The sequence below is a fragment of the Camelus ferus genome, chromosome 3 (assembly GCF_009834535.1).
Source record: "Camelus ferus isolate YT-003-E chromosome 3, BCGSAC_Cfer_1.0, whole genome shotgun sequence".
NCBI lineage: Eukaryota > Metazoa > Chordata > Mammalia > Artiodactyla > Camelidae > Camelus > Camelus ferus.
The window spans coordinates 1,127,186-1,147,500 of record NC_045698.1 but is presented as its reverse complement, the minus strand read 5'-3'; the positions used below and the strand labels follow the sequence as shown (position 1 = coordinate 1,147,500).

The window sequence follows — 20,315 nt, the reverse complement described above, 5'->3', positions numbered from 1 at the left end:
ACCAGAAACTAGCACAGTACTGCAAATCAACTCTACTTCAATTAAAAACAAAAACATTGTTTTATAAAAGCTGGCATCGAGCAGAGCAGCCCAGGCTACGCGTTTTCTCCAGAAGACAGGACGTTCTTGGGGTGGTCGGGGAAGGGCTCAGGAGGACCAGGGGAGAACGGAAGACAATGAAGACCCCCAGAGAGGAGGGGGCTGGGGAGGGGAGGGGGTGCGTCTGTGGTGTCTAAGATGCACAGTGGTAAGAGCCGGGGTGTCTCGCGTTCCTGGCTGGTGCAGGGCAGACACGGTCCCTCCGGCCCTGCACACACTTGGATTGAGGACTGCGGGCCGGGGTCTCCACCTGCTCTGGGGCGTCCAGTGGTCTGAGGGCAGTCGTGAGCAGCAGGGGCGCGGGGTGGACTCCGGTGTGGGCAGAGCCCCTGGGACAGGCTGGGGGAGGGGGGCTAGGATTTCCAAGGGCTGAGCAGGGCACAGCCAGACGGCCGCAGACCCACATCAGGACCCCTCCCATCCGCCCTCTCCCTCTGGGCTGAACAGGGCCAGGGGCACCACGGTCACTCTGAGCGCCGAGGGCCTGGGCATCGGGAAGAAGGAACTCGGGCGTGTGCGGAGGTCACTCCCAGGAGACGCACACCAGCCAGCTGCACCTCTGTGGTGAGGACGGGCCATAACCGCCCATCTGCCTTCCAGGGCTTTCGGGACGGTGTGCCATGTGGGTGCTATTTCCCTTATTTGCTGCTCTGTAACAAAACCCCCCGAATTTGGTGCCCCTCAGCCTGGGCTTCCTCCCTCCCAGCACAGGGGCGTGGGGGTCCAAACCTGCTACCCGGGCAGCCGCCAGGAGGCAGGCCCCTTTGGGCCTGATCAGGAAGATCCCGGCCCAGCCTCCGGTCAGCTCTGCTGGCCTCTGGACACACAAACAAAGACGGGGACAGGGAGCAGCCTGGCCACAGAGCAGGGCCGAGAGGGGTCCTGCACTGGTCCCCGAGTCCTGTCACAGGTGTGATGCTGCGTGAAGGAGGGCTCGCTGTGGCCGGACAGGCAGACAGACGCGGCCTCGCAGCCCCCACCCGCCCCGGGCAGGACGGGCAGAGGCCCCGGCCGCGGGCGGGCAGCGCGAGGACCCAGCCGCGGAGGTTTCTCTGAGCTAGAGCAGCACGTTTCCCACAGATTGTTTTTTCTTGATTAAAAACTGATTTTCTGCCGTGCTCTCAGAATTGCTTTTTATTGCCTTTGGAGGAATGGAAGGGAGAGGAATAGAAAAAAAAATCTACTGTAAATAATCTTCCTCGGGAAAGAGACTTGAAGAGAAGAAAGCCTAATTTGTCTGCTTTTCCTTTTAGTGAAATAAGCGCGTACTTAATGCAAACGGCTCATGCTGCGCGTGTATCATCTTCACGTTCTGAGGTGACTGCGGGGAGATCGAGATCGCGGAAGCAGCGCAGCGGGAGACGAGCCCGCGCGCCCCCGCGGAAGGCCCTCCGCAGCCGGCCCCGGGGACGCACCGGCTCCCCGTGGCCCAGCGCAGGCACCGCCCCGCCTTCCAACTGCGCGGGCCCGGCCCGAGCGATCTGCGGCGTGACTGAAGCCCGGGGACTGAAGCAAATGCGCTTTGAAACCACGGATCTGCTGTTTACTCTCAATCCCTTTCCTTGAAGGAAACTATCAGTTCAATCACGCGCCTCCAGGCCCTGCCCGAACGGCCGACCGAAACGCGAGGTTCTTAAAAATGAGAAACAGCAGAGACCTCCGCGGGAGACGTCGGCGGGGACGGTGGGCGCGCTGCCCCAGCTCCGCTGCGGCGCGAGCGCTGGTCCCTCGCCCGGGGCTGGGCCAGGGTGGTCCCGGCCCCCCCACCCCCACCCCGGGCGTCTCCAGGCGCCGAGGAGCGCCCTGGAACCAGGGAGGTGCTCCTCGCGGAGGGGCTCCCACACCCGGCACAGGCCGCAGAGCTTGCGTCGGGGGCCGGCAGGCTGGACCCTCACCCACAGCGTCCGTGCGCGCTGCTCTGGGCTGGGCCCTGACCACGGCTTTGAACGCGTGGTTTTACTTACGTCTCAGCAGAGGACCCCGTCTAGATGGCGCCCTGTGCGCGTGCACCGACGTGGACGTGGGCGTGGAGGGTGGAGGAAGGAGAGCCAGTCCGCGGGGGGCGGGGCGGGGGCGGGGCGGGGGCAGGGGCGGGGGGGGGCTGGGATGAGACCCCCCCCCACCGTCCCTCGGCCACCACCTCCTCCAGCTCACAGCTTCACTCTCTTACCTCACGACCTCCCGCCCGGAGACGGCACTGGGGACCCCAGGGGGCCCCCCAGGCACGCACAGGGCATGGCCCAGAGAGGGCCTGTGTGCCTTGCCCAGCTCTTGGGTCATCAGCCCTGCCGGCCTGGCCTGAGGAGACATGCCTTCCAGGGACCCGAGCTGCGGGGCAAGGCCGCCCAGGCAGAGCAGGGCCGCAGGGATTGTCCCAGGGCTCCGCTCAGAGGCCTGGCCCGGGAACGGGGGAAGGCGGTGCTGCCTGTACCCGACTTGCCGCCGCTCAGGAGGCTCAGCCTCCCCTCCCCCCATGACCCACGTCCGGGAGGAGGACAGTCTCCGTCCGGAATCCGTGCCGCTGCTCGTCCGGATTCTCAGGGGTTACACCCGACTGCTTCAGGTCCCGCGGGGGGACGAAGGACAAAGGGACTGCAGACAGGTGAGCTGTCCTGCCGCCCCACATCCCAGCCCAGCATCCTGGCCCACTCCCCATGGGTCAGGAGGTGGCGTTCTTCCAGCCGAGCAGCAGATCCGTGCCCTTCCTGGGACAGAGCAGAGATTGCCAGCAAGAGGCCGAGTGCAGGCAGCCCAGGGACGGGGTGTCCACATCTTCCCACCAAGGGGGAGACACTGGGAAGCATGCTGCCTCCAGCAGGAGGACCCTCCAATGACTGGCCACCTCCCTGCACTTACAAGGGACGCCGAGATGGGCACGGCCGCTCTGGGGGTGGGCCTGACCCTGCCAGCATCAGAGGATCCCCAAGGCCTGCCCCGTGTCCGCTGCATGCTAGCGACGGCTCAGCCCAAGGCTGTGTCCCCAGCGCCCTTCCTCATCCCCTGCAGCTCCAGGGCCTGAGGCAGTGTCCACAGTCGAGGGCAGACGAACTGTTGCACTGTGTGCGCGCAAGATACGAGATTAGTCGGCCTCCACACAGCTCTCAGATGCCCCAAACCAGAGGCTCCTCAGCGGGGTCCATGGCAAGCTACAAGCTCCCCGATGTGGTGCACATTTTGGACAAATTGTTAGCAATGTGTGTTTTTCTAGAACAACTCTGAAGAAATGGTCCCCAATCTCCCCGAGTCTACCACACTGGAAGGCACGTGACCCTCCACATTCTGTAGCATTTTAGGGTCCATTTTGAAGGATGGCGCCAGCAGCTATGCAACTTCACCTTCTTGGCAGGAAGTAGATGTTTGTAGGAAACCAGAATCTTTGTGTCTCACCATCATTTATGTGTTCATAGTGCCTAACACCTTACTCTAACCACTATTTAGATATTTGCTAAATATTAGAGTGCATAAATGCATGTGAGTGAATCTGTGTGTGAATATAGGAGAAACAGACTAGGAGAATGAAGCAGTAGGTCTGGGGGTAGGACCAGCATGAAAAGAAAATGAAGAAAGTGTGATTTGGTTTGAGCATGAAGAGTGTGAAGTGTATACACTGAAAGCTGGACATAAACCTATTTATTATTCTTTGTAACATCTGCAGGATCTGTAGGAATATTCCCTTTTTGGATTCTGATACCAGTAATTTGTATCTTCTACTATTTTTCTTGATAAATCTCTGGGGACAAATCAATTTTATTAACTTCCCCCAAAAAACAACTTTCAGCTTTATTTATTTTCTCTATTGGTTATCTAACATATTTTATTGATTTTTTTTTCTTATTTTGTTATTTTCTTGATTTATTTTCTTTTTCAACTTCTTAAGAAGGAAACAGTATTGATTTTCAACTTTAAATACATATATATATGAATCCATCTAATGCTATGAATTTCCCTCTGGGCACAGTTTTACCTGCATCAACAGATTGTGACATGTTGTATTTTCATACATGTTTTATCAAATACTTATCTGTTTAGTAGCTCTAATTGTCTTATTTTATTAGTGGTTGCTCTAGTAATTACACTATGTGCCCCTAACTCATCACATTCTGCCTTGAACTAATATTATATCACTTCATGTATAATACTGTTTCCTCACTTCCAGACCTGTGTGTTATTGTCATCATGTATCTTATTTACATATGCATTATGAAACTCATAATACATTTTAGAATTATGTTTGTTTATTCAATAGATTTTTAAGAAAATTAAAGGAAATAGTATTTACATTTACCCAATATTTGCAATTTCCACTTCTGTTGTGTTTTGTTCCAACAGATGTTAAATTACTGGCGATTTTTATAGGATGGTTTCAAATACATGAGTCTTATTAACAAAACCACACAGAACTCTAGCTTTTGAACTCGTACATTAACAATCTGTAATTTGAATTTTGAGTACTTTAACTTCAGAATAAATAGACTTGAATAAACTTGGGGGGAAGTTGATAAAGGAGACATAAATAAGAAGATAACACACATGATGCAGTAATCTGTAGACTGACAGAAACTGACATGCGATTTGAGTCTATGGTTTGTGGGACACACACATTTACACACTGTCCCCATGTCGTCCTGTGTCTCCGTGTGATGCTGATGTTCCAAGGCAGGGCATCATCTACGGTGCAGTTGTGATGAAAAGCAGAGTGACTGCTGCAGTGATCAATCCCCCAATCTAGGGATTTATGTCAACCAGTTTGGAACTCGTCATTCAAGCAAAGTCCAGAGGGGTTGAGGTCAATATTCACAGTCACGGGGACAGCTGTCCTCCATGGTGCTACTCAGAGATTCAACTGACTCACACTCAAGTTTCCCCCACCTCAACCTGCAGCCCCCGTGACCTCCAAGTCTGAGGAACCACTGGGACCCCCACCCAGCAGTGCCACAGAGCACACCCGAAACCAGGCTGCTGGCCCTGCCCACCTCAGGGTGGTGGGAGTGGAACTCCGGCAGGAGAGGAGGACTGGATACCGGCCAGCACTGGTTGCATCACTCACACGTGGTAAGCACAGCTCTGCCCAGTGGCACCCTGGCCCCTCGTCCCTGGCTTTGTTGTGTCCCTTGCCCCCACGTTGACATGACCTGCTAAGAGCCCCCGGTGCTCCTGACAGGCTGGGGCTGCATCGCTGACCCTGGGACCCTGGCAGCATCACACACCTGGCCAGAGTGTCCTCGGGTGTCAGCTGCGTTGAGGCACCTCGGGGACAAAAGGTCTTTCCTTTGTGCCTTAAGAGGCTCCCTCATGAGGACGCTTGTTTGTGGCTTGTCTTTCTAAAGCTGTATCTCCAGGAAGACCATAGATACTGAGGCTGCTGGACGGTGGACTCACCCACCTGAGCGTCGGGTTCTCCTCCGTGTCCCGTCAGGTGCAAGCCACATCATCCTGAAGGAAGGTGGCTCCTCTCCCTTCTTTATATCACAAAGCAGTGAGAACAACCTTCTTTACAAAATGCAAATACCAGCATAAGGAGAGGCCAGGGGGAGCTGTGGCTGAGCCCACGTCCAGCTCGGGGCCTCCGAAGAGCACGTGTGGGCTCATGCCACCCTCTCGGGACAGGGGAAAGCGCATTCATCCCCCAGCTCCTGCTCCATGGGTCAGCAGTCCCAAGTTCACAACGAGCAAGTGACCAGCTGCTGCCAACAGGCCCCTCACTCTGGCATCCGGCACAGAGAGGGCCCTGGGCAGAGCCGGGAGGGGGCTGGCACCGCCATCAGGTTGCTTGTCCAGGCGCCTCAGAGGTGGGCCAGGAGCACAGAGGGCAGGGGACACGGTGAGCGTCAGTGAGAGCTGCCATCAGGGTTCGAGTCGGGAACGCAGCTTCTGAAAAGTGTTTCCATTCGATTGGGTGACCGAGGTCACTGATCAACGTCCACCTTTGCTTTTCAGGCTCACGTACCGTTTTGGAGAAGAGAAGCGTGGAGAGGGGGCCAGGATGCTGGGACTGGGGCGGGCAGCCAGCAGGGCTCTGGGTGGGGCCACGTCCGCCTGCACCGGCTGCACCTTGTCAGGGGAAGCGCTGTGTGGAGATGCGTCCTCTGCCCGGGGCCGGGTCCCCGCCGGGTCTGCACTCCAGCTCCGTGGCTCCCTGCGGGAGTCCAGGCGGAGCAAGCTGGTCCCTGCCTGTTTTCCACTAACAGAAATGCTGGCACCTTTTCCACATCTGGCTCGCTCCCAAATGCCTTCCTCGTCCTCAGGTGCTGCTCAGTCTCAGGCCACGGTCAAGGTTCCTGGGGGCTGACCGTCTTACACAAACCGCTCTCTGTCGACTTCACCTACCCTGCTCTCCCCACCAACCTACAGAGCTGGTTACCAGAAGGCAATCAACTAAACCCAGAAACAAAGTGGACTCTCAGAACTAAACGTAAGTATTACTGTTTAGTTGTCATTGAAATTAGTTTAACCGATTCCTGACTGACTGGATTTTGTGGTCCCCCAAAGGCCACCAGAAGCTCCTCTCCACGTGAGGTCAGGAGGTTTAGTTGGTTAAGGGGATGCGACGGCCCACTGGTGGAGCACTGAGAAAGAAATCGTGCGAACGTGGTCACAGGAGAGAGACGTCAGGGGTCTCCTGGCTGCGCGCATCAGGGAGCCTGGCCTCAGCCCAGCTCACTCGCAGTAGGCCTGCCGCCCCCGGTTCAAGGCTTGCGGGCGGGCGGGCCAGGCAGCCCAAGACCCACTGACCTGCCTGCCTGCACCCCCTCCCCACCCCTGTGTTGGCTTCATCCTTGGGCCAGCAGTAATATCTGCTTATTCCAGAGGTCACTTCCACATACACCTTGACCAGCAAAAAGGAGGCCCTCTCTTTTTCTTTCTTTTCATCACAAAGGAATCTTATCCGGAACCCTGAGCTGACCCCCCTTGCCTCTCAGGGGCCAGCCCTGTGTCTCAGGCTCATCCTGGTGGCTGGCAGCTTCTGAAGAGGCTCCCGATGGCCTTGCCTCCGGTTTCATGCCCTCCCCTTGAGTGTGGGCTGGACTTGGTGACAGAGGGGACGGTCTGTCACATCTGAGATTACCTGACACACCCCTGTGACTCCCATTCTGCCCACACTCTCTCTCCCCTCACATGCCCAGATTGAGAGCCGCCCGGCCAGGCCCACCGGGTGAGGGTGGGGATGCCAGGCACAGAGACCCCCATCTAGAATTGCTCAAGGGGCTGCATCCTGGCAGAAAACGTGGGTCTCTCCCCAGTCGAGCCTTCAGATGAGACCCTGAGGCCCCCCTGCGCTGTATCCAGGCCTGCAGCCCGCAGACACCCTGAGACACTGAAAGATGCGACGTCTTGGGGCGATTTGTCGGGGCGATAAATAGCTAGTGCAACGCTGGGTCACTCACAGGGCGGGGGTGAGAGCCAGTCAGGATGGGTCCTTGGAGCTGAGGTCCGGTCACCCTTTCCAGGGGCCTGTGGGGGAAGGGGGCGCTGCCCCAGCTGGGGTTTCCCGCAAAGGAAGAGGTCAGGCAGCTGGGGTGGCTGCTGGAGGTGTACTGCCTGGGGGAGAGTGGCCGTGAATGCCCCAATCCGCTCCTGCATTCAGACCTTTTTTCTGAGCACCTACTTCTCTTCCGGAAGGAAGCTGCGTCTTAAGTGAGCGTGAACAGCGCCCTGTGGGATTGTGTGAGTCTGGCCCGGGGGGCGGGCAGTGGCTGGGGCTTCCTGGCGGGCGGCCCCGGGCCGAGCTGGGCTCTGGTGCGCTGCTGCTGAGGGTGTGCTGTCACGAGAGTCTTTTCAGCCGTGCGCTCGCATTCCTGTTATTGGCCGGGCCTCCTGAAGTCTCAGAAATGCGGTGGTGGATTAAACCGTGGAAAGTGGGCGAGAGAGTCTGACTCCTTCTCCGCCAGCTTGCTGGCAGGCGCTACTGCAGAATGCTTTTCTGATGAGGCGTTTATGGAAAATATCTCTGAGAGCCGTAAAACCAACTGTGTTTGTAAGAGAAAGCTATTGTGCCAGGAAGCTTTGTCAGAAACTCAGGCTAGAGGGACGCGAGGAACCAGCAAAGGAGGGAAGAGCAGGCCGGCAGAGGGCCCTTCAGCCTCGCGTCCGGGTCGCCAGGCCGGACCAGGCCACGCCCCCCCCCCCCCGCTCTATTGCACACTCGTGTGTCAGACATGCCAACCAGCCACACCAACCAGCCTTCCTCCTCAATCAAATGGCGATTTCTGGTGAAACAGCAAATGAGTGACAGACATCGGGGTGTGTCCTGCTACACGAGTGGGGTCTCCAGCGTCCAGAAAAGCTGAGTCAAGGAGATGTGCCCACCCTCCCTCTCCACAGGGCTGTAGTCTGACAGCTGCCTGGCCTGCGACATCCAGGCCCGCAGCGGTTTGCTGCTGTCAGTGTGCGGGTCAGTCACCGCCGCCGCTGGGACCGTTCTCCGGGGAGCGTGGCCCCTGGAGGACAGAGACGGGACGACCATCTGGTCCGGCAGGAAGGGCTTGGTGGCGGCAGCAGCTCTGACTGGCCCTGATCCCCCGGGGTACGTCCCAGGGACATGGCATCCCCTCCTGGCAGGTTTCCAGTTTGGGGATTTTGTGTTCTAGCAGAAAAAGGGTTTAACCTCCGTGTATCTAAGGTCCCTCCACTTCGCACCTCTTGAAGAGGCACAGGAGCCCGGGGCCCCCTCCATGGTCGGCTTCAGCCTCCCACCCCCGCAAACCGTCTGACTGACCTGCCATTGTGGACTCCAATGCTCCTCACACGGCTCGTAGGTGACAGCCACGAGTTGCGTCACTTCAATGAAAATCGCGTCACTGTTGCAAAGGGGTTGGGGGGACAAAGATCAACTAGCATCTCTCAGACAGAGGCAACAAAATTCATTCTGAGATAGAAAAACACGTTTCCTCGGCAGCTGCCATGAAATGTTATCCCGTCTTCTAAAGCAGTGTTTCCTTTGGTGGCTCAAAACATTATTCCAAGGGTAAACAGGTGGAAACCGAAATGTGGACGGAAAACTAGAGTGCCCGCTTTATCATGGTGACAGCTAGAACCGCAGGTGGGGCCCCGAGTGGGCCCCACGCCCCCAGCGAGACCGACAGGCTAGCCCAGCTTCTGGCCGCGCCCCGTGCACCAGCCTACAGCCCCAGCCTCCGTCGTTCACACGTGGTGACGCCGTGCCCAGGCTGTGACCCACAAAGAGCACTTGTCTGGAAAGTAGCCAGGGTCGTGGCAGAAGTCGCTCCTCCCAGGACTGGGACAGGAAATACACGTGGGGAGCCCAGAACCATCATGGGGTCGCAAAGCAGGGAGCCATCCAGATCACAGCACCAAGAAGAGGCTCCAGCCACCAAAACGGGCAGCTCGAGCCCCGTGGATCAAACACAGGAGCTAAGTTCAAGTCCAGCAGGTGATGCTGCAGCTCCAACAACCCCTCCCTTCTCCCCTTTGGAGGGCCCTGAGACATCAGCTCGCAGCCCGCCCCCCTCTCTGTGCTGTAAGCCAGGGCTGATCAGGGCAGGGTCCCCGCTGACGGGCGAGGGAAGGCTGCCGAAGTTCAGACAGCGCCGTGTCCAGGTCCTCGCCGCCACCAGCAGTGGTGACCGCCGTCACAGGAGGAAAGATGCCCCCCGAGGGGCACTGCTCCTGGAAACTGCATACCACCCGAGGTGCAGTCCTGCCCATGCTGAACCTAAACCCGACCGGGTTTCCAGCTCTAACTGCCGACGGACGGAGGGCTGTAACTAATTCCACGAGGAACGTGGGAACCTCCCCAGGACAAGACCTCACTTCTTCTTCATCAGCAGCGCGGCAGCAGAAAGGCAAAAGTCGGATGGGAACTGAGCACCTGGAGAAACAGGTGAGAGGTCAGCTGTGCTCCGTGTCTGACCTTCCTCAGATCCTGAGGCTGGAACAACCTGGACAAAACAGGGAAGTGGGACACGGGTGGCATATCTGAGGCTATCAAAGATTTGATGACTTTCCAGGTGTGGTGTTTGTCCGGAGAGTTTTTCACGTCCCCGTCTTTCAGGGACACTTACTGAGACACTTATAGATATGGTGCCTGCATGTGCTCCAGAGCAAACAGCTGGGGACAGCGGTCAGACTGGCCTCAGGCCATGGAATAGGTTGTGGACAGTGGTCCCACAGCCCGTGAGTTCTGTCCTTGCTGAAGCAGCTTCTCTCCATTCCAGGATTCTTTTTATCTTTGTAAATGTTTGGAATTTTCCATGAGAAACGGTTTTAAAATGTGGAGTTGGGAGCAGGGAAAGCTAGCATCTTCATGGTCCACACTTCTATTTTCTAGACTGTCCCCAAGGCTGGGATAAGAGGAGAGCCCTGCACACCATCGTCCACAAGTTTCCCCTGCCCGTGGCACAGCCATGTGCAGCCACATCCGCTCTGCGTGGCCTGCCCCTCTCCTGGGTGGGCTGCAACTCAGGGATGGGGTCCCCGGGCCCTGTGGAAGCAGGAATGGGCCTGGATTCATGTGGCTCCAGCTTTACACCCCTGGGAGCAGGATGCAGTCCCAGACCACCAGTGTGGCTTCACACGCCTGCCTGTCCCAGCCCGACTCCATCGATCCCGCAGGGCAAGCCTGTTGTGGACAAGAGGCTAAAGATGAGGGGGCGCCCAGACGAAGCTGGAATCACGGGGGAGCACGGAGTTTCCTCAGGTCCCCCGCAGCCTGGAGAGTGGCGTTCACCCCGCAGGCAGCCACCCAGGAGCGGCCGCGGACGGCGTCTGGCGTGTTGTGCGCGCCAAGCTGACCCGGAGGAATGTGATTTGGGGGTTTTAACAAAGTTGTCGTCTGTGGTGGAAGGCAGGCCCCAAAACGGCGACATCCAGCCTGCAAGCAAGTCAGAGGCAAGCACGCACAACCGGAGAGCGAGGCCCCGGCGGCGGCGAGGCCGGGAAGGTGCTCACGCGCTCCCAGTCGGGCGCGCGCCAGAGCCCCACAGTCGCCACAGCGCGCCCGCTGCTCGCCACCTGGGCGCCCGGGCTGAGCCTCACCGGGGGCCGCAGGAGGCGTGGAAAACCACGGTCCGCTGGACACAAACGCTCTGGCTCTGGGTTTCCTGTGAAAACTTCCCTCCCGCACTAGCCGCCCGGCCGCCCTCACGGCACGTTCGGCCGGGACGAAGGCGGGCATTTCTACCTCCTCCGAGTGCCCCTCTGTGTCACGGTTGCTGCAAAGCCAGATTTGGGTAAAATGTAAGGTTGCAAACTCCCAGTTCTGTGTTGTTCTTTTTTTAATTTTAGTCCATAGAAAATTTCTCAGAGCTTGCGACCCTTCAGACCACGCGGTCTGACCTCCAGTCCTGAAAAACTCTGAGGAATTGAAGCGAAAACTGTCAACCTTTCCCAGCGCTGTGGGGTGCTCGCCTCGACCATGAAGACCAGGGATCCAAAGTGGGACGCTTCCTCTGCCAGACGGTGCGCGACACTGATGGTCACAGGCGCCTCGTGCTCATTTCAGCTGCGTCTGTTCGACCACAATGACAACCACTCCACCTCCCCTCCCCTCAGAGAGACATGACCAGGGCACCGAGTCAGTGTCACCACGAGGAGGGCGAGGGGTCGGAGGGGTCTGGGGGTCTGAGGTCAGCGGAAGGGCCACCAAGGCCCCCAGGCTGTGGACCCGGCGCAGGTGTCCTCTCCCACCCAGCATCCAAGAGTGTGGGCAGGACCCCAGCCAGGCCGGGAGCTGCTGCTCTGGGGCCAGGACTTTGGTCAGTATTTCAAAATTCAGAGAACACACGGCATCGTGAGACATCAGGTTGCCTGGGAGGTGATGTCTGTGATGACACCTCCCAGCAACAGACTGTCCCACAGACAGGACACCAGACAGCAAGAAAGCCCAGTCTGGAAAGGGGGCCGCCTGAGCCACGCTTTCTGGCCAAGACAGGGAGCCGCAAGCCATGGACATGGCGCCAGCTGGAAGGTCACACCGGGCAGAAGAGCCGGCCTGAGGCTGGGCTCTTCCCTGAGGGTGCAGGGAGTGGTCACCCCAGGCCTCAGGCTACACAGGCTCTGAGGGAACTTCTGAAGAGGATGCCTGTGCACACGGAAGCCCATTTCACACGGGACGGAAGCAGATGGCCACCCCTCTGGAGGGCGGACCCAGAAGACTGTGCCAACTCTGGGTACATCCAGGTAGCCGCGAGCTTCTGACAGCTCACGAGGACGCAGGTGGCCCCCCGGCCGGGGCAGACCTTTACTCCAAGGTCTCACGATGCCAGGCTGCCAAGCCGAGGCCCTGAAGAAGCAGGCGTGTGTTCTCCGAGGAGCCCCCACTGGCAGGCAAGGCCCCCAACCCACAACCCAGCCCAGCGCGTGTGCCTCTGGGTGTGTGTGCCCTTCTGTGTCCAGGAGACGACGCACTGATCCTTCGGTGTTTGTGGGGGTGGGGTGGGTACCAGCCCCATGTCTGCAGGCCCAGGGACCACCAGGCTCAAGGGAAGTAGGTGGAGACTAGGAATCCAATTTCCGGAAGGCCTGCCATTATAACCATTTCATCTCATTTTATCAGATGTTAAAAAAAAACACAAAACTAACCGCTTAGAAAAAGCTGGTATTTACTTTATTAGATTTCTTTTATCACTTTTTCCCGCTTTCTGCAGAGCCCCCCACCCATCACCTCTCAGTACAAACCCAGCGGGCGGAGCCTCAGCGTGCACAGCGGGTAACAGGTAGCGGCAGCCACGCGGAAGCTGCGCCGAACTCCCTCCCAGCAGCCCAGGCCTCCGCCACGTCCTGCCGCAAACCAGCTGCTTCTCCCCAGCTGTTTCACAAGTGGCCACAGACATCCCGCACCACACAGCCAGACCCGAGCCCCCTCCCTGGTGCTTCTTCCCCGGGTCTGCACCCTCAGCCAGTGGTGGAGTCCCCCCCCCCACCCGCCTCGCTGGTGCCGCCGGTCCGGCCCCGCCATGCGAGGGGAGCGGGCTGGGACGCTGTCTCGGAGCAAACACCCCGCGGCTCCAATAAGACGCAGACCTCCGGCTCGCGCGTCGGGGGCCCAGCAGGGGCGGCTTCGACTTCTGGGCCCAGGGCAGCCACGCCAGCTCTCACACTTCCCAGCCAGTGGGGACGGGAGGCAGGCAGAGAAGGGTAAGTGGTTTCCTCTTAAACTGGTCTTGCGGAAGCCCCGGGCACCCCCTCCCACGTGGCTGCGAGGGGGGCGGCAGCAGTCACTTCTCAGCGGCGGCTCCAAGGTCCAGGGGACGCCTGTTCCTAGAAGGAGAGAGGAGAGCGCGGGTGCTCGCGGGCCCTCGGCGGCGCCGCCCCTGGGCTGATGGAAGTCTCCGGAAAGCCTTCTGCCAGCAGCCGTCATGACCCCCAACCAGTCACCACGTCCCCACCCTGCGAGGAACCTCGTCACACCCGCCATTAAGATGGGTTACAACGTGGCCCTTGATGACGCTGCTGACAGCCGTGCAGGGCAGCCACCACCGTTTCCTCCCGACAGGCTTTCATTGTGAAAGAGCTGTGTTCAAAGGACAAAGGGTGAGTCTGAGGGGGAGGGCGTAGCTCAGTGGTAGAGTGTGTGCTCGGCACACATGAGGTCCTGGTTCAATCCCCAGTGCCTCTGTTAAAAGTAAACAAAATAAATACACAAACCTAATTACTTATCTTGCAAACAGAACAAAAAAATGAGTTTAAGTCTACGCACTAAAAAAATCGTTTTAATGAGTGATCGTAGGGAAAGTGGCTACAGGCACACAGAAATAAACACTGACCCGCGTCACAGCGTGTAACAAAACACACGTTCCTGGTGGACCGAGGCCTAGATGTAAGTGCTGAAATTGTAAAGCTGGAAGAATAGTCGGGGTCACAACTATAAACGTGAACGAGGAGGTAAATTAATAAAGGGTAATGATGGATTTGACTGTGTCAAGGTAAAATATTTGCTAGACGAAAGACATAAAAGATAATATCAAATATGATTTAATATTAATATTAAAAGTATTTATTGAATTATTAAATATTAGATAAAATATGGAAAATAAGTAATATTTAGTAGTATTATTTACTATGAGTGTTGCAAGAATAAATATTCCTATCTCCCTTCAACTACAAGAAAAAATATTTGGGCTTTTTTAGGGTCACCCTGGAACTTCGCTGGCTCTTTGTGCATTTGGGCTGCTGGTTTAAGACTCTGTGTTTCATCACGGTTTTTCTATAAGCTCTTCAGGGCTGGCAAAACAGCCCTCTCTCCCCCACGGCCCCGTAATTCTTGTGCCTGGCAGTCAGCACAGGAGCCAGGGCCACGCCAAGTGCTGGCCCCAGGGCTCTGTGGAGCAGCCCTCTCACGGTGCGCATGCTCAGGCAGCCCCGGGGGGTTCCCCGCAGGGCGAGGAGTCCTCCAGATGGTCCTCCTCCTGGAGACAGGACAGAGAGGCTAGAAATGTTCACAAGCAGAAGCTATTTGCTTCTAAGTTAAGGAACTTTCTTGCAAACCTCTTGTTTTTCATGTCTGTGAAAGTGATGAAAGGGTGCTTCATTTTCACTTCCGGCCTTTAAAGGCATTGTTTATTTTGCCCTCGCTTTATACCTTCCCTTTAAGGTAATCTCTCTGCCTAGTTGCTTTCTCTGTATTGAAAATTATAATATATAATTACATAATAATATACAATCACCATTTTATAATTATACCTGTGATTACAGTGTAATCACATAATAGTATACAATTACAGCATAACGTTATTAATCTTATTGCTGAGGAGTACCTGCAGCGGGCAGCTGGGATGAGTTGTGCCGCTGTGACAAACAATCCCAACAAATCCGCGGCTTCACCCGGCGCTGGGTTCCCGCCCCCATGGTCTGTCCTGCCGGCCAGCGGGGGCTCCTTCCCGAGCCAGACGGCCTGAGCCTCGGCCTGGGGCTGTGCTGTTGCCGTAGGGGGCCTCGCTCACCGGCCTCTGTGACGCCATGACACAGGTCACTTCTGCTTGGTTTCGCTGGCCAAAGGCAGTCACAAGGCCACATCTGCCCCGAGGTGGCCAGGCAGTGCAATCCAGCCCTGTGAGCAGCCACACGCGGCCCCCAAATTTGGCAAGCAGCACTGACCCCCCCACAGCACGGCGCCCACTCAACACCGTTCCCTGGCCAGAGACCACCGAGATGGAGTGGGCTGGGAACCAGAAAAATCTAGCGAGGTCACGACGGGGGTCCAGTCATGCCCCCACAACCTGGCGCTAAGTCCTCAGAACCATCAAAGGTGAGAGAATTCAGTCACTGAGGGTCCGCTGTTTTTCGGGCTTCTCGGCAGGAGGCCAGGTCAGAGAAGGAATTACTGGGGACAGATCTTGTGTGATGGATGGAGCCCCAGTGAGATCCACGGAAGGCCCCGAAGTTCCGGAGAAAGTCGTTCCAGCAGTGATGCTGCCGGCTCAGACTGGAGGGACAGAAAGGAAACAGGGAGGGGGCTGTTGGGCCCCAAAAGGCTGGCTCACCTACCAAGCTGAGTCCCCCGTGATGCTGGCACGGTGACCAGCACAGGTCTCCCTCCCAAATGTGGTGATGGGCAGCAGGGCCGGAAACAACCTGGGGCCACGGCGTGGCACATCAGGGTGCCCCTCTGTTAGGGGCTGAGTTGTGTCCCCCAGAATTCACATGTTGACGCTCTTATGTGGACACAGTGTCACTGCACATGTAATTAGTTAAGATGAGGTCATGAGGGTGGGCCCCAACCCGGTCTGCTGATGTCCTTATAAATAGGAGACATTTGGACACAGAGACTGAGACACCCACAGGGAGACTGCCTGGTGACGACGGAGGCAGAGGTCAGGTGGTGTGTCCACCGGGACAGCAGGGACTGCCAGTGGCCACCAGAGTCTCACGGAATCCCCTCATGGCTGGAGAAAGCTGCCCACAGCCTGGTCCCGGACTTCTCACCTCCAGCACTGAGGCAGTAACTGACTGCGGTCTCAGCCACCGATCAGGACCCCTCCAGGGAGAGAGCGAGACACTGGGGCTGCCCTGAGCCCCAGGCAGAGTTGGTCCTGAGCAAAGCTGACCCGCTTCCGACCCAGTGTCATGGCCAGCAGTCCCCCTGGAGCGCCTGTATCCCGGGCAAGAAGAACACTCTGTCATTTTCAGACAGAAAATGAAATGGTTGCTCACTGTCTAAGTAACTTTAACTGAGTCATTGATCTGAAGACTTTTAAAGTGAAACAGTGAGGATTTCTGTTGCGCTTTGAAGTCGGCCCCGCTCCCTCACCTCCCTCCGGGTGATTTTATAGCCATTAAGAATGTGTTCCTTTTATCTGGGCCTTCAATTAATTGAATTTCAAAAATACTCTGAAATGGTGTGTTTTCATATAAAAATCAGCTAACTCCTGGAGGACATTCCCGTGTGACTTGCCACCACAGAAATTAAAAGCCGGTGCATTACGCTGGTCACTGCTGGGGCGCCGCGGGCAAGGGGGCGTTTAACGTGGGGTCTGCAGTGTCCCCTGGATGCAATGCGGGGGACGGGGAAATGCCACCTTCAGGACGGCTTGGGACAGCAGCGCACACCCAAGTCACCCCAGAAGGGACACAGGACACTCCCAGGACAACAAAATGCCAGCTCCGTGCATGCCCAGCAAACGCTCCTTTCTGCACGTGCTCTGTCTGGGGACACGGGGAGCATTTTCACACAGACCTCCGGAGCCCCCAGCCCCGGTGGGAGGGTGGAGGAGAGGTCAGAGGGCAGCTTGACTGGGAGCAGTGCCCAGGGGAGCAGGTGGGGGGCATAAGGGGTGCTCTTTGCATCTGGGCGACCACAGGCCCACAGCCTCGGTGCGCTACACCCCCGCCACACTGTCTTCTTTTCAAATGACCTGTGCAAACGCCATTTGGTACCTTGTCACCTTCTGTTTGTGAATTTTTGGCAAACAGTTGCAAGAGAACAGCCCACATAAATGAGTGCCCTGGGGGAGCAGCCACGCCCCCTCTTCCCACCGACGGAATACACGCTTCCTTTGTGCAAACTCCAGGTGGATGCCCGCCTGCCCCGTGAGGCTTCGTAGGCTGTCAGCGGGAGGCCCCTCCCCCGCAGGAGGTTTCTGTGTGGTGAGGTCCCTTGCGTGAGCACCAGCTACGCACTGAGGATAAATGTTTATGTTTTTCTTCTCCCTGCTAAAGACTCTGAATACTCTGTCAAGGAATTCAAAGTGATATTCAAATTCCAGGCAGTGACGTGAGCTGCTACCTTTCTCTATGGTTTAAAATCACTTCATTTCCCTTGGGTGTCTTTCTGGGCTGGGGTGTTGGTGATTCCAGGGTGTGCATGGTAAACATTTCAAGTTTAAACATACAAGCTACAGATACAGTTTGGATTAATAGCCTTTCACTTTTAATAACAGAAATCTTCCTCAAGTCTGCTGGTGCGTTTCAACATTACAGACACACATCATATTCCTGAAGTGAGGGGGAAATTAAAAAACCTCCAATCTTTGCTGCCTCAGCCTCCTTCCAACCCCGTGAGGAAAGGGGCCAGACTGGGGAGGCACGAGATCCACTGGCACCAGTCCACTCGCGGTCACTCTGCAGGGACCGTGAGCGCCTCTGACCTGCGTCCAGACCACACATCACCATCTCTAACTGGACTGCTTTAAGAAAGAACCACTCCGACATTCTGCTGTAAGTAATTCTGAGTTTGGCATTGCCTCAAAGCGGGTAAAGAAAGGGAGAAAGACTTCTCCTGGAGCCCAGGGCCAGTGCGGAACAGGCTCCCAGCTCCACCGCTGGCTTTGCAAAGATGAAAGATTTTGCACTGCAGCCTGGGGACCTGGCCCCAAAGCACAGCTCCACTGCTGGGTCAGGCCAGGAGCATCACTGAGGACAGGGTGCCTCCAAGGACAGCAGCATCTCCAGGGACACCAGGGCCCAGTGACCTCCCTGAGGCCGGCCCAGGCAAGAGCCCCTCAGCTTTCCTGGGCCCCGGGGCGCAGGGGAGGGGCCACAGACCCCAGGCCCCGGGCAACGGCAGGCACCACGGGCAGCACCAGAGCCACCCCGTCAGCTGCCGTGTAGCCTTCTCTTCTGTTCTCAGCCCCCAGATGCCTCTGCAAGTTGCAGCAATGTTCAAGCGAGGGGGAGGACGCAGGCCCAGCCAAGCCCTGGGGGCTCAGAGACTGTTTCAGATCGCACTCCTGGCTCTGCCAACAGGAAAGACAAAGAGGGATTGAGAGCTGCTCCTTGGGGAGCCAGGACTGACCAGAGTGGGCCGCATGGCACACTGGGGCAGCCCGTGCCAGCCCGGGAGGACCGCTGCCCTTCGAGGGGCCGAGGCTGCAGACCTGCTTTCTGGATTAACTGCTCACTCTGAGGCCCCATGGCCAGACCTAGGGTATTCCATCATTTCCTCAGAGCCCCAGCACAGGGCGCGAGGGCTGGGGCGGCTCCCTGCCCGAGAGGTCCACGAAGCATGAGAGGCAGGGCGTGGCTACTGATGCCGCCAGTCACTTGGTCAGGGGCCCGGGGCAAGGTCCAGCCTGATAGCACCCAAATCATCAGGCGCTGAAGATGGGCCTTGGGGGACTCAAGTGAAGGGAGCCCCCCCTCCCAGGGAAGGGCACACTCCTGGGGGTGGTGTTCCTCCAGGTGTCTGGTGTTTGGGGCTATGGAAATCCAACAGGGCAGGGTCCTCTCGGGCAGCCAGCCGCCTGCGCCCCCTTGGGCAGCAGGTTGTTGTTGTTGAAGAGGCCTCAGTGAATGTGAGATGAGTTTATCACCCAATCGAGGTTGTAAACACAAACCTGCCTTGCACATCCTCAGTTATGAAAAGAATCTTAGTCCAGGGAAGCTCTGCAGGGAGGGGTGGCTGCCTGTCCCTGTTGGGCCCAGGGCACTGCCCAGAGCATCCAGCACAGCGTGGAGGAGGAGATGGACAGGAGATGAGACAGAAGCCAGCTGCTGGCCTCTCCTCCCCAGGGTGCAGGAAGCCTTCCCTCCACTTCCTTCTGGCTGGAACCAAATGAATCCTCCACCCCATGCTCCTCCCAGAACACCCTTCCAACAGCCCAGGGAGTGGGCCACAGTGATGTGCCGTCTAGGTGGATGCCGACAGGTCTGCGGTCCAAATGAGCCCCCCTTCATGTTACCGAGAGGGCCCAGAGGCCAAATCTGGGTCCTTCCCCTAGAAGCCCCTGGAAGCTCTGGCCCAGCAGCAGGGCCAGGAAGGGGGGTTCTGGCTCTCTTCTCTCCCAGGAAGCCCTGCTCCGGGGGAAGTGAGAAGATGGGCCAGGCCTGGAGACAAAGGCCCTGCCAGCCTGGCAGTGCCACCGGCGACGCAAGCAGATGCACACTGCCTGCCCAGCTGCCGCAGAGCGCTTGGAAGGAAAAAAGTGGGGAAACAGCAAATAACTTTTTCAGACATCATCCAAGTCAACAAACCTCAAGTGTCACTGCCACAAATCACAGGAGAAACCAGTTCTTGGTTTTCTGAAGTGAAAATGATGGGGCTGGGGGAGGACCCCAGGGCACAGGGTTCCAGGCTGACGGACTGAGGGTCAGGGGTCAGGGAGGCCGGGACCTAGGCCCGCGCACTGCCTCCCGCCCAGCCTCAGGCTGCAGAAGCTACAGTGCGTTCCCCATGGGAGTGTGTTCCCAGGCCAGAGGCCCAGCTGAGGAGGGCCCTGGAAAGGACTGAAAAAGTTCCCCTGTCAGGGCCCAGTCCTGGGCAAGTCACAGGCTTGCTGGCCCCCAAGCAGTTTCTGTCACCTTGATACACCCACTTCCACCTGCCCAAGCCCCTGTGCCCACACCCAGGCTCCCACACTGCCCAGCGCCCACTGCCCTGAGAGCCGGCCAGGTGGGAACCAGTGTGGACCCAGCGGGAAAAGTGTTCTCCCTTGGGGTGAAGGGACAGCATCAGGGGAGGGGCAAGGAAGAAAGCGGAGCCTGGGAGCAGGACCCCAGCCTATTCCGAGGAGAACCGGCCAAGCGGGGACTTGGGGCTTTGTGGGGGGAGGGAGGGACTCGGGGAACTGTCTCCTGGCTCCTCTCCTTAGGCTCAGGAGGCCCCCAGGCGCAACGGCCTGGGCGCAGGAGGGCCCTGAGGGCCCATGAGGAGCCAAATCAGGCTCTCCTGTTCTGGCTTGAGTGTCCTCTCAAACCAGAGCGTACCCGCCCGACCAGCCCTCGGTGTCCCTGCCCCCACCCCTCACCCCCCACCCCGGGCGCCTCCGTCCCGTGCACCCCGCGCGGGCCGGGCGGAGGGGAAAGTTGGCGAGTGCGCGGCG

General features: G+C 57.6%; 1 long non-coding RNA gene across 1 annotated transcript in view; it reads right to left on the bottom strand.

Moving 5' to 3' along the window:
- Window positions 1–2,119, bottom strand: part of LOC116659675 — a 29,263-nt gene extending 27,144 nt beyond the window's left edge. The window contains exon 1 of the long non-coding RNA XR_004315045.1: window positions 2,064–2,119. This is a non-coding gene — a long non-coding RNA (uncharacterized LOC116659675). The remainder of the gene's footprint in view (window positions 1–2,063) is intronic.
- Between the last annotated feature and the right edge of the window lie 18,196 nt (window positions 2,120–20,315).